Genomic DNA, 12,331 nt, shown 5'->3' with positions numbered 1-12,331 from the left:
AATACTCTTATTGCAATGTGGATGACTCTTAAAAGAGCCGTTGGTTGTGCATAGTGTAGTCTATGGAACAAGGTGTTGTCAGGGAACATCGCTCTCTTCGAAGACGTAGGAGGTGAAGATCTCCCGCACACGGATTGCCTCCCGTGCTGCGTGGTTGGCCCGCTTCCGTGTAACATCCTGCCGAGCAGCAGGCCTCTCTTCTGGCACACGGCCGGAGAGCTGCAGGTCCCCCTCCTGGTCCTCGTGTCCATCCTCATGAAGTTATGCAGGACAAAGGTAGCCTTCATACACGCCTGAATTCCCCCACTAGTCAGTTCCAGATGGCCCTGGTCACACTTGCGACAATGCAAGCAAACGTGCAGATCACTATACGGTAACTGTAGGCAATCGTTTTGAAGGAATCTCCAGTTGTATCTGTAGGAAAATGGAAGATCATGTAATTATTAGACTTTTATATCACCAGGTCATTGTGGATTTACTAAAGTGTAATATCTCTTATAACAAATCATGATAACATTGAATAGATAAGATAGATACATGTGAATGTGTAGCATGTGACAATAACATGATCATATCAAGGATGGTATCACAAAGGAATACATAAATACCACCTGAAGCGTGATGATGACGTGATCATCTGACTCTGCTGTGTGGTGCTAAATGTACCCGTTGAGCCCCCCAGGACTGACAACCACTGCTCTTCATTGGGACCTCATCATCTGCAGCAAGGCTTTCACAGCTCTGTGTATGCGAGAAAACACAGGAAACAAAACAAGAAACAGACTTCATTATACTCAAATTAGACAGCACTGAATATTATGTTACTACTTTCTCCGTCCTCAATTCTAGGGACTGGAACTACACAAAAGTACCTGCCCTATCCTTTCACCCTCCTCTCTCACTTTGACAGCTGCTATCCTTTCACCCTCCTCCCTCACTTTGACAGCTGCTATCCTTTCACCCTCCTCCCTCACTTTGACAGCTGCTATCCTTTCACCCTCCTCCCTCACTTTGACAGCTGCTATCCTTTCACCCTCCTCTCTCACTTTGACAGCTGCTATCCATTCACCCTCCTCTCTCACTTTGACAGCTGCTATCCTTTCACCCTCCTCTCTCACTTTGACAGCTGCTATCCTTTCACCCTCCTCCCTCACTTTGACAGCTGCTATCCTTTCACCCTCCTCTCTCACTTTGACAGCTGCTATCCTTTCACCCTCCTCTCTCACTTTGACAGCTGCTATCCATTCACCCTCCTCCCTCACTTTAACAGCTGCTATCCATTCACCCTCCTCTCTCACTTTGACAGCTGCTATCCATTCACCCTCCTCTCTCACTTTGACAGCTGCTATCCTTTCACCCTCCTCTCTCACTTTGACAGCTGCTATCCTTTCACCCTCCTCCCTCACTTTGACAGCTGCTATCCTTTCACCCTCCTTTCTCACTTTGACAGCTGCTATCCTTTCACCCTCCTCTCTCACTTTGACAGCTGCTATCCATTCACCCTCCTCTCTCACTTTGACAGCTGCTATCCTTTCACCCTCCTCCCTCACTTTGACAGCTGCTATCCATTCACCCTCCTCTCTCACTTTGACAGCTGCTATCCGTTCACCCTCCTCCATGGCAGTTAGTTAGCTACCTACAAATGCATTTGAAGTTTGTTTTTTTACAACGATAAATACATCAAGATAGCTAACTAATATGAAGTTAGGTAGCTGGTGATATTTAATTCACTTAGCGAGCTAGCTATACAGTATGTTATGTTGGCTAGATAGCTAGCTATTCAGTATGTTAAGTTGGCTAGATAGCTAGCTATACAGTATGTTATGTTGGCTAGATAGCTAGCTATACAGTATGTTATGTTGGCTAGATAGCTAGCTATACAGTATGTTATGTTGGCTAGATAGCTAGCTATACAGTATGTTAAGTTGACTAGATAGCTAGCTATACAGTATGTTATGTTGGCTAGATAGCTAGCTATACAGTATGTTATGTTGGCTAGATAGCTAGCTATACAGTATGCTATGTTGGCTAGATAGCTAGCTATACAGTATGTTAAGTTGGCTAGAGAGCTACCTAGCTACGTTAGCAGCTCATTTGAGTTGGCCTGTACCATAGCTAGTTAGCGAATAATATATATATTTTTTACATTTTCAAAATGTATTTACTTAGTTGAATATGTTTTCCCAGCCATGTGGCTGATTGGAAACAGGGCAGAAAAGTTTGTTTGTCACCAGATCAGTTTAGAGCATATTACTATTTACCCGTGAATAAATTAATGAAATGGAGAATGGATTAAACTATGTACCCATTTAAAAACCAGACCTTCATACATACTTGCTATGCTGAATTATTGATGCACAACCAAACTGCTGCTATATGCTGTCAGCACGCCCACAAGCCAGCCACTCTGGGTGTCCCGAAGCGCCACGCAGCAATTTACCACATGCTAGTGTACAACAGCCCATGACGGCTGGTAGGGGACGAGGCTGGATGAGTGCAGCTGCCACAGGTGATATGAGCGTGAAAGTGAAGGGGATATTATTAGACCTGCTCATACAAGAGACTAGTTAGTGGCTGTTGCTTCAATTCCGTTGGATTTTATAAAGAAAACTGACTTTTATGAGCATTTTATAATAATTGATATAATTCTTTAGATCGGTAGGGCTGGAAGAAGACGGTAGTATCATATGTAACGGTACTACGGTATTCTAAAATGTTGGTATCATAAGTATCATGACGTTTTGGTACCGTGATATTACAGTGGTACCGGTATACCGTGCAACGCAAGTGTGCACGTGTGTGTGTGTGTGCGTGTGTGACTGTGTGCCTGTGTGTGAGTGTGTGTGTGTGAGTGGAGTGGAGTAATTATTTCTAATGATCAGCTGATACCATATCTATTATGGAAAATGTATATATTATTACTCTACTGTAGACTGACAGGCTAACCTCTCTGTGATACCCTCTCCGTGATACCCTCTCTGTGATACCCTCTCTGTGATACCCTCTCTGTGATACCCTCTCTGTGATACCATCTATGTGATACCATCTCTGTGATACCATCTCTGTGATACCATCTCTGTGATACCATCTCTGTGATACCATCTATGTGATACGATCTCTGTGATACCATCTATGTGATACCCTCTCTGTGATACCCTCTCTGTGATACCCTCTCTGTGATACCCTCTCTGTGATACCCTCTCTGTGATACCCTCTCTGTGATACCCTCTCTGTGATACCATCTATGTGATACCCTCTCTGTGATACCATCTATGTGATACCCTCTCTGTGATACCATCTATGTGATACCATCTATGTGATACCCTCTCTGTGATACCATCTATGTGATACCCTCTCTGTGATACCATCTATGTGATACCCTCTCTGTGATACCATCTATGTGATACCATCTATGTGATACCATCTATGTGATAGCATATCTAGTGGAATCACAGGGAATATTGATCTGCTATTATGGAACATGTATATATTATTACTCTACTTTAGACTGACAGGCTCTGGTACTGCAGAGTTCAGGTGAATCCTTCAATCAGAGTTTCAGGATGTGTATATTTATGAACCTGTCTCTCTGTCTCCCTCTCCTCCCTTCTCTTTCCCTCCCTCGCTCTCCTCCCTTCTCTTTCCCTCCCTCTCTCTCCCCCTTCTCTTTCCCTCCCTCTCTCTCCTCCCTTCTCTTTCCCTCCCTCTCTCTCCCCCTTCTCTTTCCCTCCCTCTCTCTCCCCCTTCTCTTTCCCTCCCTCTCTCTCCTCCCTTCTCTTTCCCTCCATCTCTCTCCACCCTTCTCTTTCCCTCCCTCTCTCTCCTCCCTTCTCTTTCACTCCCTCTCTCTCTCCTCCCTTCTCTTTCCCTCCCCCCCTTCTCTTTTCCTCCCCCCTTCTCTTTCCCTCCCTCTCTGTCCTCCCTGCACAGGAGGCAGCTATAAGAAGATTGGATACTTCGACAGTACTAAAGGCAATCTATCCTGGTATGGGAATGACAAGTGGATAGGTGAGCCACATTCATATATATATATTATTATTATTTTTATTATATATACTTTTTTTAATTTACATTTTTTTCTTCCTTATTTTAGCAGGTGATTTGACTGATAATACATGTTTATTTACAGTAACGACCTGGGATAGTTACAAAACATAGTAAAAATACAGAGTTAACATACAAAATACACTACATGACCAAAAGTATGTGGAAACCTGCTCTGTATGGACCTCACTTTGTGCACAGGGGCATTATCATGCTGAAACAGGAAAGGGCATTCCCCAAACTGTTGCCACAAAGTTGGAAGCTTAGAATCATCTAGACTGTCATTGTATGATGTAGATTTCCCTTCACTGGAACTAAGAGGCCTGAACCATGAAAAAACAGCCCCAGACCATTAGTCCTCCTCCACCAAACTTTACAGTTGGCATTATGCGTTGGGGCAGGTAGCGTTTTCCTGGCATCCACCAAACCCAGATTTGTCCGTCGGACTACCAGATGGTGAAGCGTGATTCATCACACCAGAGAACGCGTTTCCACTGCTCCAGAGTCCAATGGCGGCGAGCTTTACACCACTCCACCCAACGCTTGGCATTGCGCATGGTGATCTTAGGTTGCTCTGCCATGGAAACCCACTTCATGAAGCTCCTAACAAACAGTTTTTGTTGCTGACGTTGCTTCCAGAGGCAGTTTGGAACTCAGTAGTGAGTGTTGCAACCGAGGACAGATGATTTTTATTCACTTCAGCACTCGGCTGTCCCGTCCTGTGAGCTTATGTGGCCTACCACTTCGTTGCTGAGCCGTTGTTGCTCCTAGACGTTTCCACTTCACAATAACAGCCCTTACAGTTGACCGAGGCAGCTCTAGCAGGGCAGAAATTTGACGACCTAACTTGTTGGAAAGGTGGCATCCTATGACGGTGCCACATTCAAAGTCACTGTGCTCTTCAGTAAGACCATTCTACTGCCAATGTTTATCTATGGAGATTGTATGCACCTGTCAGCAACGGGTGTGGCTGAAATAGCCAAATCCACTCATTTCAAGGGGTGTCCACATACTGTACTTTTATAAAAGCAACAAAAAAACACAAACACAGTAAAATTAAAAATAAATCATAAGAAACAAACCTTCCTTAAAAAAGGTCCTTACATCCGTCTGAACTGCCTCAGAGGCATCAATTCATTTAATTTCTCTGACCTCTGTAGACCATTCCGCAAGCAAGGTGCACAATAGCTAATGGATTGATTTACCTAACTCTGTGGAGATGGAAGGGAGTTAGCCATCCCTGAGACCGTGTCCGATAGCTTGTATTTCTGAAGGTTAACAGAGACGTGTGGTACGGTGGTAGTTTATGCAGGAGGGCTTTTTTAAAACAAAAACATCTTCCTCATCCCCCTTATTCTCCTGTTTATCACTGTCTGTTGCACCCTCCCTCCCTCCCTCCCTCCCTCCCTCCCTCCCTCCCTCCCTCCCTCCCTCCCTCCCTCCCTCCCTCCCTCTTTGCCACTCTCTCGCTTTCTCCCTCTCTCACTCTCTCTTTGTCACTCTATCTCTCTCCCTCTCACACACAAACATTCTCTCTCTACCTCCTTCCCTTCCTTTATTGTCCATCTGCCTTTCTCATTTTCTTTCCCCTCCTCCTTTTTCTCACTCCCTCCTTCCCTCCTTCTCTCCTTCCCTCCTTCTCTCCTTCTCTCCACTATCAGGGTTGGCTAAGAATGTTCATCAATCAATCAGTCAGGTTTTATTTATCATGTTGTCGGTGAAAACAGCAATGCTCCGAAACGTATAGCTTTGCACAGTTTGACAAACACACACACACCACACACACACACACACACACACACACACACACACACACACACACACACACACACACACACACACACACACACACACACACACACACACACACACACACACACACTGAAACACACTCTGAAACACACACACACACACACACACACACACACACACTGAAACACACTCTGAAACACACACACTTAAACTGATGGGGCTTCTATGTAAAATCCAGTACTTTATACTGAGCGTAGATTGAGTATGCCGATTGATAGGACCATGTGTTATATCTCACAAGAGAGATATTATTTCATTTCATTTACTAATTAAACATGATGACCGGTTCAGAGCGATGACAGGGAGAAAATGAATGGAAGATGCCGCGTGACAGTCTAAACAAAACAAAGGCGGAGGCAATCTCAGACTTTAACTGGAGCCGAATCCATGACCTTGACTTTGAGGAATGGGGGGAACGGGACGGTGTGGCTCTGCTCTGTAGTCTAATCAGCGTGGCCGGGTAGCTAGCTTTGTGTTTACGTCCATGTCAGAGCATGCGTCCCAAACGGTACCCTAACCCCTATGGGCTCTGGTCAAAAGTAGTGCACTACCTAGGCAATAGGATGCCACTTGGGATGCAGAGAGAGTCAGTTCTGCCTCCGCGAACACTGAAAAAACATTTAACTAACAGTGCCTAATGGTTTGAGAAAAGTGGTTTTGTGCATTTACTGTGGAACCAAGGTTGCATAAACAGTGTTGTATTGGGAGACAGTGTTGTATTGGGAGACAGTGTTGTAGACAGTGTTGTATTGGGAGACAGTGTTGTATTGGGAAACAGTGTTGTATTGGGAGACAGTGTTGTATTGGGAGACAGTGTTGTATTGGGAGACAGTGTTGTATTGGGAGACAGTGTTGTAGACAGTGTTGTATTTGGGAGACAGTGTTGTATTGGGAGACAGTGTTGTATTGGGAGACAGTGTTGTATTGGGAGACAGTGTTGTAGACAGTGTTGTATTGGGAGACAGTGTTGTATTGGGAAACAGTGTTGTATTGGGAGACAGTGTTGTATTGGGAGACAGTGTTGTAGACAGTGTTGTATTTGGGAGACAGTGTTGTATTGGGAGACAGTGTTGTAGACAGTGTTGTATTGGGAGACAGTGTTGTATTGGGAGACAGTGTTGTATTGGGAGACAGTGTTGTAGACAGTGTTGTATTGGGAGACAGTGTTGTATTGCGAGACAGTGTTGTATTGGGAGACAGTGTTGTATTGGGAGACAGTGTTGTATTGGGAGACAGTGTTGTAGACAGTGTTGTATTGGGAAACAGTGTTGTATTGGGAGACAGTGTTTTATTGGTAGACGGTGTTGTATTGGGAGACAGTGTTGTATTGGGAGACAGTGTTGTATTGGGAGACAGTGTTGTATTGGGAGACAGTGTTGTATTGGGAGACAGTGTTGTATTGGGAGACAGTGTTGTAGACGGTGTTGTATTGGGAGACAGTGTTGTATTGGGAGACAGTGTTGTATTGGGAGACAGTGTTGTATTGGGAGACAGTGTTGTAGACAGTGTTGTATTGGGAGACAGTGTTGTATTGGGAGACAGTGTTGTATTGGGAGACAGTGTTGTAGATGGTGTTGTATTTGGAGACAGTGTTGTATTGGGAGACAGTGTTGTATTGGGAGACAGTGTTGTATTGGGAGACAGTGTTGTATTGGGAGACAGTGTTGTAGACAGTGTTGTATTGGGAGACAGTGTTGTAGACAGTGTTGTATTGGGAGACAGTGTTGTAGACAGTGTTGTATTGGGAGACAGTGTTGTATTGGGAGACAGTGTTGTATTGGGAAACAGTGTTGTATTGGGAGACAGTGTTTTATTGGTAGACGGTGTTGTATTGGGAGACAGTGTTGTATTGGGAGACAGTGTTGTATTGGGAGACAGTGATGTATTGGGAGACAGTGTTGTATTGGGAGACAGTGTTGTATTGGGAGACAGTGTTGTAGACAGTGTTGTATTGGGAGACAGTGTTGTATTGGGAGACAGTGTTGTAGACAGTGTTGTATTGGGAGACAGTGATGTATTGGGAGACAGTGTTATATTGGGAGACAGTGTTGTATTGGGAGACAGTGTTGTATTGGGAGACAGTGTTGTAGACAGTGTTGTATTGGGAGACAGTGTTGTAGACAGTGTTGTATTGGAAGACAGTGATGTATTGGGAGACAGTGTTGTATTGGGAGACAGTGTTTTATTGGTAGACGGTGTTGTAGACAGTGTTGTATTGGGAGACAGTGTTGTATTGGGAGACAGTGTTGTATTGGGAGACAGTGTTGTATTGGGAGACAGTGTTGTATTGGGAGACAGTGTTGTATTGGGAGACAGTGTTGTAGACAGTGTTGTATTGGGAGACAGTGTTGTATTGGGAGACAGTGTTGTATTGGGAGACAGTGTTGTAGACAGTGTTGTATTGGGAGACAGTGTTGTAGACAGTGTTGTATTGGGAGACAGTGATGTATTGGGAGACAGTGTTGTATTGGGAGACAGTGTTTTATTGGTAGACGGTGTTGTAGACAGTGTTGTATTGGGAGACAGTGTTGTAGACAGTGTTGTATTGGGAGACAGTGTTGTATTGGGAGACAGTGTTGTATTGGGAGACAGTGTTGTATTGGGAGACAGTGTTGTATTGGGAAACAGTGTTGTATTGGGAAACAGTGTTGTATTGGGAGACAGTGTTGTAGACAGTGTTGTATTGGGAGACAGTGTTGTATTGGGAGACAGTGTTTTATTGGTAGACGGTGTTGTATTGGGAGACGGTGTTGTATTGGGAGACGGTGTTGTATTGGGAGACAGTGTTGTATTGGGAGACAGTGTTGTATTGGGAGACAGTGTTGTATTGGGAGACGGTGTTGTTTTGGGAGACAGTGTTTTATTGGTAGACGGTGTTGTATTGGGAGACAGTGTTGTCTTGGGAGACAGGACCATGTGTTATATATCAGTGTTATTGATTCAAATAATAAAATATAATGAAAAGCCTCAGTCAATAAACTAACATTAATGAAGCTTTTGTTCCTTTCAGCATCGTTTTGATGTGTGTTTACCTTTTTAATTAATTGCTTATTTAAAGTGTTGCTGGACAGATTGGCGCCATGATAACTGTGTAGAGCTATGACTTCCTGCTGGATAGAAGGCTGTGAATGGTGATTCACTGATCGGCCATATGGCTCCTCTCTCAATTTCAATTGAATTCAAAGGGCTTTATTGGCATGGAAAGTATATGTTTACATTGCCAAAACAGGTGAAATAGATAATAAACAAAAATGAAATAAACAATAAAAAGGAATGTGTAAACATTACACTCACAGAAGTTCCAAAAGAATAAAGACATTTCAAATGTCATAGTATTTCTGTATACAGTGTTGTAACGATGTTCAAATAGTTAAAGTACAAAAGGGAAAATAAATAATCATAAATATGGGTTGTATTTACAATGGTGTTTGTTCTTCACTGGTTGCCCTTTTCTTGTGGCAACAGGTCACAGATCTTGCTGCTGTGATGACACACTGTGGTAATTCACCCAGTAGATATGGGAGTTTATTAAAATCGGGGTTGATTTCGAATTCTTTGTGGATCTGTGTAATCTGAGGGAAATATGTGTCTCTAATATGGTCATACATTTGGTAGGAGGTTAGGAAGTGCAGCTCAGTTTCCACCTCATTTTGTGGGCAGTGTGCCGAGGTATGTATAGTTTTTTGTGTGCTCATAGGGCAACGGTGTCTAGATGGAATTTGTATTTGTTGTCCTGGCAACTGGACCTTTTTTGGAACACCATTATTTTGGTCTTACTGAGATTTACTGTCAGGGTTCAGGTCTGACAGAATCTGTGCAGAAGATCTAGGTGCTGCTGTAGGCCCTCCTAGGTTGGTGACAGAAGCACCAGATCATCATCAAACAGTAGACATTTGACTTCAGATTCTAGTAGGGTGAGGCCAGGTGCTGCAAACTGTTCTTGTGCCCTCACCAATTCATTGATATGTATGTTGAAGAGGGTGGGGCTGCATCTCTGTCTCACCCTACTGCCCTGTGGAAAGAAATGTGCTTGTTTTTTGCCAATTTTAACCGCACACTTGTTGTTTGTGGACATGGATTTCATAATGTCAGATTTTTTCCCCCAACACCACTTTCCATCAATTTGTATAGCAGAGCAAATTGAGTAAAAAGCTTTTTTTAAATCAACAAAGCTTAAAAAGACTTTGCCTTTGTTTTGGTTTGTTTGTTTGTCAATTAGGGTGTGCAGGGTGAATACGTGGTCTGTTGAATGGTAATTTGGTTAAAAAGCCAATTTGACATGCAGAGGATTTTCCCAAGGTTGCTGTTGACGTATATCCCATTGTAGTTATTGAGGTTAGATTTGTCTATACTTTTGTGGATTGGGGTGATCAGTCCTTGGTTCCAAATATTGGGGAATATTGTAGAGCTGAGGATGATGTTAAATATAGTAGTATAGCCAAGTATAGCCAATTGGAATGTGTGGTCTGTATATTTGATCATTTAATTTAGGATACCATCAACACTACAGGCCTTTCTGGGTTGGAGGGTTTGTATTTTATCCTGTAGATCATTCAATATAATTGGAGAATCCAGTGGGTTCTGGTTGTCTTTAATAATTGATTCTAAGATTTTTATTTGGTCATGTTTATGTTTTTGTTATAGGGCCAAAAAGATTGGAGAAGTGGTTCATCTATGCATCTCCTTTGATAACTCTTTGTGTTGTTGTTTGTTTAGTGTTTAACCCAGAAGGGATTAGATAATATGGATTCTTCAATTACACTGAGCTGATTTCTAACGTGCTGTTCCTTCTTTTTCCATAGTCTGTCTGTCTGTCTGTCTGTCTGTCTGTCTGTCTGTCTGTCTGTCTGTCTGTCTGTCTGTCTGTCTGTCTGTCTGTCTGTCTGTCTGTCTGTCTGTCTGTCTGTCTGTCTGTCTGTCTGTCTCTGTCTCTGTCTCTGTCTCTGTCTCTGTCTCTGTCTCTGTCTCTGTCTCTCTCTCTGTCTCTCTCTATCTACGTAGAATGTAGAACCTTAAAAAGGTGCTATCTACAACCTAAAAGGGTTCTTCGACTGTCCCCTTTGAAGAACCCCTTGTGGTTCCAGGTAGATCCTATTTGAGTTCTATGTAGAACCCTTTACACAGAGGATCCTAAACAAAATAACATCTCTCTCTCTCTCTCTCTCTCTCTGTCTTTCTGTCGGCCTCTATTTGTCTGTCTATCTCTGTCTCCTCTCTCAATTCACTTCAATTCACTTCAATTCAATTCAATTTGCTTTATTGGCATGACGTATCAATGTACATATTGCCAAAGCTTATTTCGGATATTTACAATATGAAAAAAATGAGAATCAAAATTGTCAATGGGACAACAGTAACAACAATAACCAAGGGTCAAAATAACCATACATTGAACAATAACAATAAGCATACAGTAGAGTACATGTGCAGGTTGATTGGTCTGTCAGACACTGTCCCTCATTTTATGGCAGGCAGCAATGTAGTGCGCTGCCAACCCACAGCTCTCTGCATCCTCCCCCAACAGGACGGGTAGCCTACTCTCATCAGAGAGGTCATTGAAACCTTGAATAAGGCTTGTAAACTCAGCCTCAGGACCAGCTGGATGGGGGGACTCTTTTCTTTGCTCAGCTCTTGGCATTGCAGGGCTTGGTAATGATATGAGAGGGGGTTACTGTATTTTAGATGTTTCCAAAACTTAATTGCTCTTTTTGGAGTTTTTATTATTAGTGGATATTGGCCTAATTCTGCCCTGCATGCATTGTTTGTAGTTTTCCTCTGGACATGTAGGATAATCTTACAGAACTCTGCATGCAGGGTTTCAATGGGGTGTTTGTCCCATTTGATGAAATCTTGTTTTGCAAGTGTACCCCAAACCTCGCGGCCATAAAGTGCAATTGGTTCAATAACATATTCAATTCGTTTTAGACAAATTTTAATAGGTATTTCAATTTGAATTTGTTTTTAATGGCGTAGATTGCCCTGCATGCTTTCTCTCTCAATTCATTCACTGCTTCATTAAGATGTCCAGTTGAGCTTATTTTTAAACCTAGGTAATTGTAGTGTGTGCGGTACTCTGTGTTTTGTACCAGTTGAGTACTTTGGTCTAATTCCCTGAGATCTGGATCTTCTCTGGAAAATTAATTATTTTAGTATTTTTGTGGTTTACTGCCAGGCAGTACTGCTCTAGCAGGACCAGGCTCTGCTGTAGGCCATATGCTGTGGGTGACAGCAGGCATAGGTCATCTGTGAAGAGTAGGCATAACTTCTGAATTGGGGAGACTAACACCAGGGGCTGAGGATTTTTCTAGAATAGTGGCCAATTCGTTGATGTAAATATTGAAGAGTGCAGGGCTCAGATTGCAACCCTGACGAATGCCCCGACACTGGTTAAAGAATTCTGTTATTTTCTTGCCAATTTTAATGCTGCACGTATTGCCAGTATACATTGATTTCATTATGTCATATGTTTTACAAC

General features: G+C 42.9%; 1 pseudogene; it reads left to right on the top strand.

Annotated features, from left to right (window-relative positions):
- LOC120021997 overlaps positions 1-12,331 on the top strand; it is a 142,623-nt pseudogene that overhangs the window by 75,597 nt on the left and 54,695 nt on the right.

The sequence above is a fragment of the Salvelinus namaycush genome, chromosome 27 (assembly GCF_016432855.1).
Source record: "Salvelinus namaycush isolate Seneca chromosome 27, SaNama_1.0, whole genome shotgun sequence".
Taxonomy (NCBI): Eukaryota; Metazoa; Chordata; class Actinopteri; order Salmoniformes; family Salmonidae; genus Salvelinus; species Salvelinus namaycush.
This window is presented reverse-complemented; position numbering and strand designations above follow the sequence as displayed.